At 49.4% G+C, this 14,308-nt stretch overlaps 1 pseudogene across 1 annotated transcript; it reads right to left on the bottom strand.

Moving 5' to 3' along the window:
* Positions 1-2,226: 2,226 nt before the first annotated feature.
* Positions 2,227-8,413, bottom strand: LOC125515004 (glutamate receptor 2.7-like; annotated as a pseudogene). Its single transcript, XR_015608840.1, has 3 exons — positions 7,900-8,413; positions 3,725-5,361; positions 2,227-3,626 (listed from the first exon to the last, which is right to left on the bottom strand). The product of XR_015608840.1 is annotated as a glutamate receptor 2.7-like (transcript).
* Between the last annotated feature and the right edge of the window lie 5,895 nt (positions 8,414-14,308).

Here is a 14,308-nt window from a genome sequence, read left to right as displayed (position 1 = left end):
CTGCGGGAGGAGGAAGGTGTGTCATGGGAGGGAGAGGGAGGCGCCAGGGCTTAGGTGTGGCTGCCCTCCCTTACCCCCACTATATATAGGGCCAAGGGAGAGGGGGGGCGCAGCCTTGGCCCTTCCTCCAAGGAAGGGTGCGGCCAGGGAGGAGTCCATCCTCCCCAAGGCACCTAGGAGGTGCCTTCCCCTTTTAGGACTCTTCCTTTCCCTTATCTCTTGGCGCATGGGCCTCTTGGGGCTGGTGCCCTTGGCCCATATAGGCCAAGGCGCACACCCCTACAGCCCATGTGGCCCCCCGGGGCAGGTGGACCCCCTTGGTGGACCCCCGGACCCCTTTCGGTACTCCCGGTACAATACCGATAATGCGCGAAACTTTTCCGGCGACCAAAACAAGACTTCCCATATATAAATCTTTACCTCCGAACCATTCCGGAACTCCTCGTGACGTCCGGGATCTCATCCGGGACTCCTAACAACTTTCGGGTTACCGCATACTAATATCTCTATAACCCTAGCGTCACCGAACCTTAAGTGTGTAGACCCTACGGGTTCGGGAACCATGCAGACATGACCGAGATGTTCTCCGGTCAATAACAAACAGCGGGATCTGGATACCCATGTTGGTTCCCACATGTTCCACGATGATCTCATCGGACAAACCACGATGTCGAGGATTCGATCAATCCCGTATTCAATTCCCTTTGTCTAGCGGTATTGTACTTGCCCGAGAGTCGATCGTCGATATCCGATACCTTGTTCAATCTCGTTACCGGCAAGTCTCTTTACTCGTTCCGTAACACATCATCCCGTGATCAACTCCTTGATCACATTGTGCACATTATGATGATGTCCTACCGAGTGGGCCCAGAGATACCTCTCCGTTTACACGGAGTGACAAATCCCAGTCTCGATTCGTGCCAACCCAACAGACACTTTCGGAGATACCTGTAGTGTACCTTTATAGCCACCCAGTTACGTTGTGACGTTTGGCACACCCAAAGCACTCCTACGGTATCCGGGAGTTGCACAATCTCATGATCTAAGGAAACGATACTTGACATTAGAAAAGTTTTAGCATACGAACTACATGATCTTGTGCTAGGCTTAGGATTGGGTCTTGTCCATCACATCATTCTCCTAATGATGTGATCCCATTATCAACGACATCGAATGTCCATGGTCAGGAAACCGTAACCATCTATTGATCAACGAGCTAGTCAACTAGAGGCTTACTAGGGACATGGTGTTGTCTATGTATCCACACATGTATCTGAGTTTCCTATCAATACAATTCTAGCATGGATAATAAACGATTATCATGAACAAGGAAATATAATAATAACTAATTTATTATTGCCTCTAGGGCATATTTCCAACAACCGGCCTCCAAGCCGCTGCCGCCGGTCCCTGCCTCCTCCGTCCGCCGCTCCGGCGGCCGGAGGGGGTGTGACCCTGGTGCTTCGGCATAGGTCTGTAGTTAGGTTTGGCCTAGCGCTTCCTTGAGGTGTTGCTTTCATGGAGGAGGTGACGCCGCCTCAGAATAATTTGCCTCTGCTCTACCTCCATCTCGTCGTCGCTACAACCGGTGGCGTCGGGAGGCAGGTGGCCCGGTTGTCTCGCCGATCTCTGGATCAGGCGAGGTTCGTGTTTGGTGGTTGGCCGACGGCACTCTTGTGCGGGTCGCGGTCGTGTCGGCTGTTGTAGTTGTGTTTACTGTCTTGCAGTTGGGTGCGTGGATGACGGCAGGCGACGACGTTCCTCTTCTTCGACTACATCGGATGAAGTTGACGGTGTCGAGACCTGGTGACCACGGGGAAGATCCCCGGCCTACGTGCCACAAAGACTCAGTCTATTCGCTTGCGGCGACCCGTTTCATCGGCTCAAAAAGTATCTTTGTATACGGTGGTGCTCTTCTAGATCTTGGTATGGCGGCTATTATCATCTTTTTCCGGCGTTGCCATGGTGATGGCGAAGGACGTTTGTGGACTATATTTCAGCGAGGCACGAGTTTCTGCAAAGGTGAAATAGTAGTTTTATCCAGGGGCAGATCTAGTGTACAAGCAATGGGGGCAGCTGCCCCCACTAAATTTTCAGTGTCTTTGTAATATGCTTAGCTAAATAGTGATTTGCCCCCATTTAGCAAAGAAATTTTCACCATTTAACACATCTTTGCCTCCTCTAAAATTCGATCTTGGATTTGCCCCTGGTTTTATCTCTTGTGGAATTCTTTGTGCAAAGTTGCTTGACAAGCATTTGTGTCTCGTATGGTGACTATACATGTAATCTCTGTAAACAGATTGTCTAATGAAATACTCACCACATCGTGATAGACTTCACTAAATAACAGACGACTGAGATTTAACAAACCCGAATATCGTTAACTGTTTTCCTTTGAGTTTCCTACTGGTGTCCACTCGAATAATTTTCTGGTTAAATTGCAAGCAGCGCCACAAGACTACGAAATTCCTGTACTAGCATTCCTCATGCAAATGCATTATACTCCTACTGCAAAACTAGTAGTAGTAGAATCTACTGCTACTACTGAGAGGCCGTTGGCATTGTCATCTCCACGGCGGCTGCTGCCCCCTCGATCCTCTGCTCGAACGACTCACTGATCTCCGACGCGGGCGTCCCCTCCGGCGAAGAGCCGGCGTTCATCTCGGAGCTGATATACACGCTCAGCGGGCTCGTCCCTTCCATGGCGTTGGCGTGTTCCTCCCCACCGGCCCTCGGCGTCATGCTCGCGTCGCCGGCGCCGCCGTTCCATCTTGGCGTCCTGCCCGTGAATTCGCTGCCGTTCCTGACGGACCCGTCGTTCCACGTCTTGAAGGTGGGTGACTTGAGGTCCTTCCTGTCGAAGTGCTGCAGCCACGCGCGCAGCCTCCGCACCGACACGCTCCCGGAGCCGGCCTCGGCCTCAGCCTTTGCCTCCGCCTCCCGGAGCTCCTCACGCTCGCGGTACGCGAAGATGGCGAGGTAGAGCAGCAGCATGAGGCTGGAGACGACGCCGGTGATGAGGAACAGCCCGCCGAAGCTCCAGAAGCTGAGGTTCGACGAGCCGCCGCCGCAGCCGGCCAGCGCGTCCTGGCAAGCGCCGGGCTCGCCGAACCACGCCTTCTCGATCTGCGCCATCTTGTCCCCCTCCGCCAGCTTCAGGATCTCCCGCGACACGTCCCCCGTCATGGGCGACCCCCTCGGGAACACGAACCCGAAGCCGTCCGTCTTGTAGATGGGCCCCACCTGCATGTACCCGTCGCGGTGCTGCGAACTCTGCTGCGACAGAAACATCTTCAGGTACGGGATCTCGTCGAACACCGCGTCCACGCCGCCGTTCACCGAACCCTTGGACAGCGCCTCCGCGTACTGATCCAGCGTGCTGTACTTCTTCATCTTCCTCCCGTCGAAGCCCATCTTCGTGAGTAAGGGCTCGATGAAGCTCCCCTCCTGGTACCCGATGTGTTGGCCGCGCCTCTGCAGCTCCTTCACGTCGGTCACCGTCGGCCGGAGCTGCTGCACCGTCAGCATCGACGTCAGGCTCGCCGTGTAGCTCGAGGTCAGGATCAGCACCACGAACACCCATATGGTCACCACCAGCCTCGACAGGTTGCTCTCCAGCTTCTCCTCTGAAAATTAGAACATCAAGATCGATTAGGTGTCATTGATATTCTTCAAGAACTCTGCAGAATTGAGACGATGAGATGGTTAGTAGTAAGTGGCTTACTGTGTGCGAAGACGAGCGTTGAGAAGGAGAAGTAGAAGATGAGGCCGAACTGCTGCGACGGCGTGCCCCGGAACTCCGGGTTGACGCGGTGCTCGATGACCCACACCACGAAGCCGGTGAAGCAGAAGAAGCCGAGGCTCGTGAGCCAGAGGCTGGGGGACAGCGGCTTCAGGAAGATCCACATGCTGGCGCTCGTGTCCGGCTTCGTCGCCACCACCATCGCCCACCCGGACTCCGTGAACGGCATGGTGAAGTCCACCTCTTCATCCTGCTCGCTGTGATCGTCACATCCCCCACCACAATGTCCGCCTTCTCGCCGCTCACCTGGTCCACCAGCTTCTCGTACGATTCCGAGCTGTCGAGGTACGGCTCGTACCGGTACCTTACCGGGTAGGCTAGGTTCTTCATCACCGCGTCGAACACTTCGATGCAGTACCCGGTGATCTTGGTTGTTGAGTTTGAGTTCTCGACGTTGACGAACTGCTTGAACCCGCGCTTCACCGGCACGGCGACCTTGAGCACCCGCCCGTTCTGCGACGCCGTCCAGCCTCTTGGCGGGGACAGCATCTCGCCCGGCCAGAGGATGGGTTTCAGCTGCCGGGCAGCCTTGCTGCTGCCGACTTTAAGGTCCCGCGAGATGCCGGACTCCGGCGTCCAGAACCCCACCGTCATGGCGCCGTTCCCGATAATGTTCACGACCTCGTACGCCGCGACCTGCAGCTGCCCGTCCACCAGCTTGAACCTGCCTGCCATCCCGTCGAAAGTCGTGTTGAGCACCGCCCTGAGAAGTGCCTCTCCGGTGGCCGACACGCCGAGCCGGTCCAGGTCTGTACGTGCCGTGCTATTCTGCGGTGTTCGAAATGCTGTGCCGGGGACGCTGGCCGCCTCGGCCGCCGCGGCGATCGCCCATGCTGTGTCGTACGACCAGAGCCTCAACACGGTCGCGTCGTCGAGGACGTCATCGTCCGAGGAGGGGTTCTCCTTCCGGAACCTCGCCCTGAACCGCGCAGAGAAGTTCTTGACTTGCTTCGTGTACTTCACGTGAGGCCGGAGGCTGACGACGCCCTGCATGAAGTCCAGGTCCTCGGGGTCGAAACTGTCCAGGAAGCTTGCTACGCCGTCTGTGGCAACCCAGGCATAGCCGTCAGACATCATCCCGGCCTTGCTCGCCCGCCGGAAGAGCCGAGCGGCGAGGTCATGCGTCGCGTGCACGACGAACACACGCGTTGGCATCGCCTTGAGGCGGTAGAGGAGCGCGTCAAGGGCATCTTCGTCCGCGCTGCTCGGAACGGGCACGCGGTCCACGACCATGATCGCTGCACTGTCGACGCTCTGGAGCGCGTCGGCGAGCGCCGGGAGGATGCCGGCGCAGTAGGGGGAGTCCTCGTGCAGGACGGTCACGGCGCGCCACCCGAAGCTTGCGAGGACGGCGGCGATGGGGGTGGCCTGGAAGGAGTCGTTGGCGGCGGTGCGCACGAAGTAGGGCGTCTGCGCCGGAGAGAGTGATGGAGAAGTGGCGGCGTAGGAGAGCACCGGGACGTGGGCGCGGCTGCCGAGGTAGGCCACGAAGTCCGCCTCCGCTGACGTCTTGGGCCCAATGATGGCCTGCACCTGGTCATTTTTTATCAGGTCCAGCGCTGCAAAGTAAGGGGAGCAGAGTTTTAGGCCCATGTACATTTCATGTATATGGGTTTAATTTGGTAGCAGATAACCCATATACGTATATAATTAACCATAAAGTCCATTCAAATATTTGAATGGGAGATAACTCTCAGTAGTGCTTGTGAACATACTATACTAACATGCATATTCATTTAAATTTGATTTGATTATATGTATCGTATATTTTGGCCCTTTACAAATGAGAGCCTGTAATAACAATTTTTTTTCTTGCAGTTAAATCCGAAACCGAGAGAGAGAGAGAGAGATTGGTCCGAAAGTGCGATGAAAAATGAGTCAGATTGAGGGGGAATTAACATTTTATGTGTTTTTTTCATCAACAAAAGAACATTTAATTTATCAGTGTAAAACAATATTCAACTACATTTTCAAAGGCTTATAATTTTTTTGTCAAAGACAAGGGAATGCAAAATTTGACCAAGTTTATATACAAAACTCGGAACAAATACAATAAAATATTAGGAAATATTAATACATAATATAATATATTTTTATACCTATCAAGTATTGTAGTTGTTGAGAGCTTTTACTACAATTTTGGTCAAACTAAACTTTGCACTGTTTGACTTCAAACAAAACTTATATGCCTTCCTTTCGAGAGCATGGATGGTGTACACTGTTAGCTGAAAGAAATGATGAACATCCAATTTTGTTCGCATGAAAGATCTGCAGAAGCTGCGGAGTCTCTTTGATCAGGAAACCAACAAACCATCTCCTGGCCTCTTGGGAGACTGCATGCATGTGGCTAAGCAAAGGTATCGATTGAGAAAAGATGCTGGTAGCTAGGACTGCATGCATGTGGCTAAGCAAAGGTATCGACTGATGACCGACGATGCTGAAGAGACGATGAGTAGCCATGACAAGTATAGCGTAGAAAGATTCGAGGGAAATTTTATTAGTTTGCCTCAAGAACAAAAATTGTCAGTGTGAAATATATACGGTTTTGATAAAGCGCATCTTCCTAAATATTGCACATCTAAACCATAGTATGATTTTACGTGAAGATTCATGCGGGTATTTTTTTCCTTTTTATATTTGGTTGAGTCATTTAGACGTGCATTAATTAAGACACATCTAGATGTGGCTTAGACAGACCTGAAAAACTATTGCACTCGGCATGAGGGCAAGTACTACATAGACTTTGACATATAAATTTTCTTTTGAGCTGCATATAATTTTTTTTGAAAACGGGAATTTGTGAGCCTGGACTGTATGCATGTGGCTAAGCAAAGGCATGCACTGATGAGCGACGATGATGAAGAGTTGATGACTGGCCATGACAGCTACTCCTCCCGTCTCATAATATAAAAACGTTTTTGGCAATGGGACGGAGGGAGTACTCCTACTTATCGCGTAGACAGGTTTTTCCATGAGCAGCATTAAAAACTTGGGCGACTGAGTGGTGTGGTGACTGGACCGACGATGCACATGCGTCCACATGATGCCTGTCACACCAGTTGAAACTTGGATCCCATGCATGAGGCTGCAATCAAGGAGTTGGAACGGATAGTGGTATAGTAAGATTCGAGAGGCATCTCTGTCGTTGTCGTGCCCACGCTAACATTTGGTGCTACTCGGGGACGGGAACGGGGTTAAGCAAACCCAATTGATCGGTCCCGATCGATCTGATGGACTCACCGTGAACAGATCGAGTAGTAGCTAGCTTGACCAGCTCGCGCACGCGGTGAGGAAGCAGACCGCGAGGACTTGTCAGTCGGACAGACGCACGCCAGCCCAACGAACCTAAGCCGGCCGGGCATGCGAGATGGCGACGTGCATGGCAGTGGCATGGCATGGAGGTCGACGAAGAGGCTGTAGGTAGGTGCCTCAACTCAACTCTCAGCAAGAATTAAGCTGCCCTCTACCCTCACAGAATTACCAACGAATATTTATGCCTTGGAGTCCTCACGATCAACTCGCGCGCGCGCGGTTAACGTTAACCTTAACAATGGCAGTCTATGCCATGTGGGATGGTCTGGCTAGGATACTGATCTACTAGTAAGTAACAGACTAATACGGACGGACATGGTGCAGGCGTGCATGGTTGGTAAGTGGCCCCGTCCTTCTCGTCTTGGCGAGGCGACAAAATGGCGGTTTTCAGAGACACTGGGCAACACGACAATTCCAGGCCATGTGGGAGGCAGCGCGCACCACACAAGAGAACAACAGATCGAGTGAGTGATACAGACGATTCGAACCCCCAGTACACTACAGTACAGTACAGTACAGTACAGTACGTACGTACCGGCATCCACTAATCAGTGAACTGGCTAAGTGACCAAGACGAAACATGCATGCTAGCTAAAATCTTTTCGTAAGAGAAAGAAACCGCTAAGCGAATCCCAATTATTGCGTGCCTACCATGCTGGGAATGAAACGGATGAGCAAGATTCATTTCAGCATGAAGCGAAAGGGCTTGTGATTAGAGAAGCATGCAGCTACAGCTAGGTCCAACATGTGTGTGCGGCAGGGGAGGGACGAGGGAGGGTGCTTACCGGCGGAGGCGGCGCCGACGACGTCCCCTTTGGAGTCGCCGAAGCGGAGCTCCACCCTGGTGGCCGACCCCGGGTGCGCCGCGTAGTAGTCCTCCACCGCCATCTGAATGCCGGTCCGCCGCCTCAGCGACACCGCCGACGACGCCTTGGTCGCCCAGTCCATGATCACCCCGACGCGCACCGGCACCGGCGCCGCCACGGTCTGCGCCGTCGCCACCCTCAGCGAGCCCGCCTGGTACTGCCCGACCAGCGCAGCCACTAGGAGCAGGGGAGCGTAGAGGAGAGAAGAAGGCGAGGGCGCTCGCACCATGGTCTTGCAACTTGGGAAGAAGCTACGCCTACGCGATGCGCGATCTGACTGATGCCCGCTCAAGCTCAAGCTAGCGCCGGCCGCACTCATTTATACGCGACCTGGACGGGTCTCGCCCAGCCTCGCGTGCACCCACCCGGCCGGCGACTTGTATTCCGGTGGCGTACCGCGAGGGGCACTTTCGCTCTTGAAAGAAACTACTCTTGACTTGACTGAGAGTGGATTTTTAGAACCCGCGTGTATTGGAGGATTTTACTGTTAGACTATTACTTGGCTTTTAAATTATCTAGTCCTAGTCATATTGTAATCTCGTCCTAGTCGTATTGTAATAGGCCTACTTGGCTTGTAAACTCTTATATATACCGCTATATGCGGCCAGCAAATCAATAACAATAGTTTTATTTAAAACTCACATGGTATCTTAGAGTTCCTGGTCCTAGGGTATGGCTCCGCCGCCTACCCCACCGCCGCTGCCGCCGCCCGGCTACTTCGAGCGCCGGGCCGTTACCCTCGCCCGCGCCGCCGCCATGGCTTCCTCCTCCTCTACCCTAGCTCTACCACCACCACCTATGCCTCCCGTGCGTTCTCCTCGGTTTTTCGGATGAGCACAAAGGCTATCGCTGCCTTGACTTATACACCGGTCGGGTTCTTGTGTCTCGGCATGTCACCTTCGCCGAACATATCTTTCCATTTGCTCAACGTACTACTCCATCCCACACCACTACTTCCACACCTAGTCTCCCTCCTACCCGTTTCCCTCTCTATTCTCCTCTCCTGACGTCTCAATCTCTAAATACCTCTTCTCCACCAAATCAACCAAACGCCACTGGTTTTTTTCGATACACCGACGACTCCCACACATGCCGATCCGCCACGATCCCCTCCAGCACCATCACCCACACATGCCGATCCGCCATCATCCCCTCCAGCACCACCGCCCACACATGTTGATCCGACATCATCCCCTCCAACACCATCACCCACACATGCTGATCCACCACCATTCCCTCCATTGTCCGCATCTTCCGTTGCGTCGGACACCAGTATAGCTCCTCTTCCCATTCGCGTTGTTCCCACTATCCCATCAGTCAATGATCATTCTATATGCATGATCCTCGAATTCCTCACTATAATCATATCAAACGCATCCTTCGGTATCTCAAAGGTACTCTTGATCATGGTCTCCACATAAACAATTCATCCCCCACCTCTCTCACTGCGTATTCTGATGCAGACTGGGATGGTTGTCCCGACACTCGACGATCTACATCCGGTTTCTGTGTTTTTCTTGGTGACAATTTGATTTCTTGGTCCTCGAAAAGGCAGATAACCGTCTCCCGCTCGTCCGCTGAAGCTGAATATCGTGTTGTTGCACCTGCTGTGGCTGATACGACCTGGCTTCGTCAGTTGCTCTCGGAGTTGCATCGACCGCTTGCACATGCTACCATCGTTTATTGTGATAACATATCAGCTGTCTACCTATCTGGGAATCATGTTGAACATCGCCGGACTAAACATATTGAGATTGATATACACTTTGTTCGCGAGAAGGTGGCTCTTGGACAAGTTCGGGTGCTCCATGTTCCTTCTACAGCTTAGTTTGCTGATATTTTTACCAAAGGACTGCCATCTACTTCATTTTGTAATATTCGATCCAGTCTCAACGTTGTCGAGCCTCCCGTTAATACTGTGGGGGATGTTAGACTATTACTTGGCTCTCAAGTTATCTAGTCCTAGTCGTATTGTAATCTAGTCCTAGTCGTATTGTAATAGGCCTAGTTGGCTTGTAAACTCTTATTTATACCGCTATATGCGGCCATCAAATCAATAACAATAGTTCTATTCAAAACTTACACTTACTTTAAATATTTTGAAAATCACATTTAAGGTTTCAAAATATTCTGAAAAAAATTCTACATGATCATATGGATGTATATCACACATGTATAAAGTTTGGTGATGAAATAAGTAAATATGCGACCTATACAAAAATGACAAAATGGTGATTTCCATATAGTGAAAAATGCATGCATTGTTCATCTTTCCAAAATCACGGTTTTGTCATTTTTGTGTAACTCACATGGTTACTTATTTCAGCATCAAAATTTACACATGTGTAATATACATACATATAAACACGTTGATTTGTTTTCAGAATCTTTTAAGACTTCAAAATAGCATTTTGGCATAGTTCAAAAAATAAGGCTCCAATGCACCCGGGATTTAAAGTGACTTTTTATGACTTGACTTGTCTATGCGCGCGCGCGCTGAGGGTGGGCCACGTATTACGTACCATCGAAAGCTATGTGGCAGCGCAGACCTTTCGCACTTTGCATGCTGCTCGATTTCGATTTCGATTTCGATCAACGACTCCGCACGCTAGCAACTGTTTTTCTTTTACGTAGTACATGCTAGCAACTGTTATGTGCATGCAAGTTGCTGCTTTAATCTAGCTGCTGAAGACTCATTTTTCTATTCACGTTTGTGAATCATTTTTTATGGGCTATTTCTCCGTTGCTTTTCTTTTCAAACGTTGATAGGAAATCCCAGCAAAAAAAAACAAATGTTGATGAGAAAGCTATCAAATTCATCATTGATTAGAAAGGCTATTACAAGAACACCCCAAAAAAGAAATGCACCACATAAAAGATGAATGTTATAAAAGGAGAAATAAAAAAGAAGCCGCTCGGTTTATCAAGAAAAAACGGCAAAAACCTAAACAGCACATAGCTAGACTCGACATAAAGCACAAAAGACATACAAAACATCGGAAGGCCAACACCCCACAACACACCTGACTGAAGCGCCTTCGCCACTACCAGAGTACACACCAAAACCGTCGTATCAATCCGTGTTGCCACGAGCATATATCGACGAAACCTCGATAACATCGAAGAGGAATATATGTCCGTTTTAGCAAATATTTGCCGCTTCGATCTCACGAGATTGGCTGATATAATCCGCCTGGCGCTCCTTGCATGTCGAGGGTGCTTCTGCTATGCTCATGGATGACATGCGAACACTACTAGAGAAAACCTTATACACAGCATCTTAGCAGTAGCGCTGGACAAAATAGTGCGCTACTGCTACTTAGTAGTAGCGTGTTTAAATAAACCGCGCTACGGCTACAACTTTAGCAGTAGCGCGTGCTAGTAAAATGTGTTGCTGCTATGTTTGTACTGGGCGCAGATGGCTAGCCCCGCTTAGCAGTAGCGTGTATATGTACCCAACGCTACTGCTACTTTAGCGCTTTTCATGAAACCATGCTACTACTACCTTACCTTATCTTCACCACGCGCCCGACCCTCTCACCCACTCTCCCTCTCACTAACTCTCGCCCGCGCTGAACCCGTCGTTCGCCGCCGCCGCCGCGCTGCTCCTCCACCGAGGTACTCCCTCCGTCCCTCCTCCCTCCTCCCCTCCCTCCTCCTCCGGCCGCCCCCTCCTCCCTCCTCCCCTCCCTCCTCCTCCGGCCGCCCCCTCCTCCCTCCTCCTCAGGCCGCCCCCTCGTCCCTCGTCCCTCCTCCCACTGCCCCTCCCTCCTCCTCCTCCGGCCGGTCCTCCCTCCTCCTCCTCCGGTCGCCCCCTCCCCCCGCCCCTCCCTCCTCCGATCCCACCGGCCTCCTCCCCCTCCTCCTCTCTCCTTCCTCCTCCCTTCCCCTCCTCCCTCCATCTCTTTTTTTTCTGTTTTTTACTGTAGTTTTTTTACAATTGTATAATGTAGTTTTTTTTACTATTTTTAGTAAGTGTTTAATATAATTAGTAAGTAAATTAATAGAACTAGTTGAACTAGTTTATTTTTAGTAAGAACTAGTTGAATTATAGAACTAATGTATTTTTAGTAAGAAAATTAATATAACTAGTTGAACTAGTTTATTTTTAATAAGAACTAGTTTATTTTTATTTATAGTAAGTTTATTTTTAGTAAGAACTAGTTGAATTAATAGAACTAATTTGAATACTTATTTATTTTACGATTTGGTTTTGCTTATTGAATGCTCAAATTGGAGAAGTACTCCTATTTTGAATGCTCAAATTGGACCCCACTATGCAAGGCGTATGCATTTGATTACTTGATAGCTTATAGGGTTTTTGTTTTTGCAGAAATCTAGGAGCCCCTCCATCATCCCCGCTGTCGTCCCCGTCACCGACCCCCTCCGACCTCGAGGTGAGACCAGCCAAATCTCCATGTCAGTATGAGTCCTATAAGATATGATGTAGATAAAAACATGTATATCTTGTCTCAAATATGATATGTGGTTGCCCAAGTGGTCGGTCATGTTTGCAGGTTACACCTCCGAGTGGCCTATGTTTTGCCGGAGTGTTGATTAATTTCTGTTTCGGCAAATTTCAGGCGCTCGATATGTCCTTTTTAGCAAAGGTCATGCCGGAATTTTCCGTAAATTTTGGCATGACTTGTGCTAGAATATGTAGGAAATATCGAGTGGCCTGGATTTTCTAGAAAGATAATTAAACGATATTTTGGGTTGACTTTAAGTCTGTCGAGGCTCCACCATATATGAGGACGAAGAATCACGACTGTTGTCGTGGGGGTCGTTTCTCCTTCTTCTCCTTGTGCTAGACCTTTGTTATGCACTAGGGGAAGGAGGAGTAACGACCATCACTGACGGTCGCAAATGTCAGAGGGGAATCAATGAGGGAGAGTCTCCACCATATATAAGAGGACGAAGAATCCCAACTGTTGTCGTGGGGGCCGCTTCTCCTTCATTCCCGTGTGCTAGACATTTTGGTGTAATGCACTTGGGAACGAAAGGAGGAGCGACCATCAACAACGGTCGAATGTATACATCACGTGAGCTGAGAGTTTTCAAGAAAATACTCGACAGACCGATAGTCGACCCGTGATGAATAATAATGATATAATTTAGTTTTTGTAGTACATATATTTAATTGTACAAGCTTAATCTTTGAATTATAAACATAGAAAATATCGTACTCGGACGACGAAAGTCTCCCGGGGGAGTGCGACTGGTGCAACGACGACCGAGGTCTATGCGACAGGCCTCACCTGGATGAAGATCGGCGCTTCAGCATTAAGCTCCAGGAGACATTCGATGTTGAAATGGCACGCAACGACGACAAGTGTTTTTTCGTAATTAAGCACGACTTTAACTATTTCAACGTGTAATTTTCATCTTTTACAATTAGACTAGCTTATCCCATGCCATGCAAGACGCTATGTCTTGGAGAGGATGGGTTTTGAAGACCATGAAAGTTTCAAAACAAAGGAAATTCACCTAAGGACCCATCATGGTATGGATTTTGAAGTAAATCTGTACAATTCTTGAGAGCGTAACCCATTTTGGTTGCACAAATTGGGAAGCACTTTGCAAGATGTATGGTTTTTATGAGGGTATGCTTGTCACCGTGGATCTAGGTGATCCTGACATGGACCAAGACAATATGAACATTTGGGTCCTTGTTGATACGCTTCCAATTCTACCGCTATGTGAGTTTCTCAAACATAGTTATTAACTAATTTATATTCTTTATTTCAAAATAGTTGACAACTTATTTCCATTGACAGCTTATTTTGATTCTTCAAAGAATGTGCGGAAGATGGTATACAGAACCTACTACACCGATGACTCTGAATTAACTTATCAGGAGAAAAATCATCTGCTAGCATTTTATACTTATCTTGAGAATTACAATATCTATTATCAAACTCCTCCACATTATGGTCAATACGTGCCACCAGTGCACGTGTTGAACCACGATAACATCCATGGAGATACCATGGTAAGATATTTTACTATTACGACATCCGTGCATCTTTTGCATACTTGTAAAACTGAACTACATTGCTAGCTACGAAGTTATTACTATGTTTTTCAACAGAAAATCCCGAAGGATTGTGTGCCTCATCTGATGTATCAGAATGGTCGCCTTGATGTTTTGAACATACAGCCAGGTCATCCTACGAATATCACCTGGCCATATCGGATTTCTAAAACCGGTGAACACATGGTAATTAAAGAATGGAAAAAATATATGGACAGTCGTAAGGAGGTTCTTGGAAGCAACATTGTGCGAAATGCAAGAATTGAAGACAGGATAATCTCCATTTTCCATAAT

Source organism: Triticum urartu, chromosome 6A (genome assembly GCF_056163025.1).
Source record: "Triticum urartu cultivar PI428250 chromosome 6A, HENAU_Tu73, whole genome shotgun sequence".
In the NCBI taxonomy this organism is placed as follows: domain Eukaryota; kingdom Viridiplantae; phylum Streptophyta; class Magnoliopsida; order Poales; family Poaceae; genus Triticum; species Triticum urartu.
The sequence above is the reverse complement of the archived record's forward strand: the minus strand, read 5'-3'. Positions and strand labels throughout refer to the sequence as shown.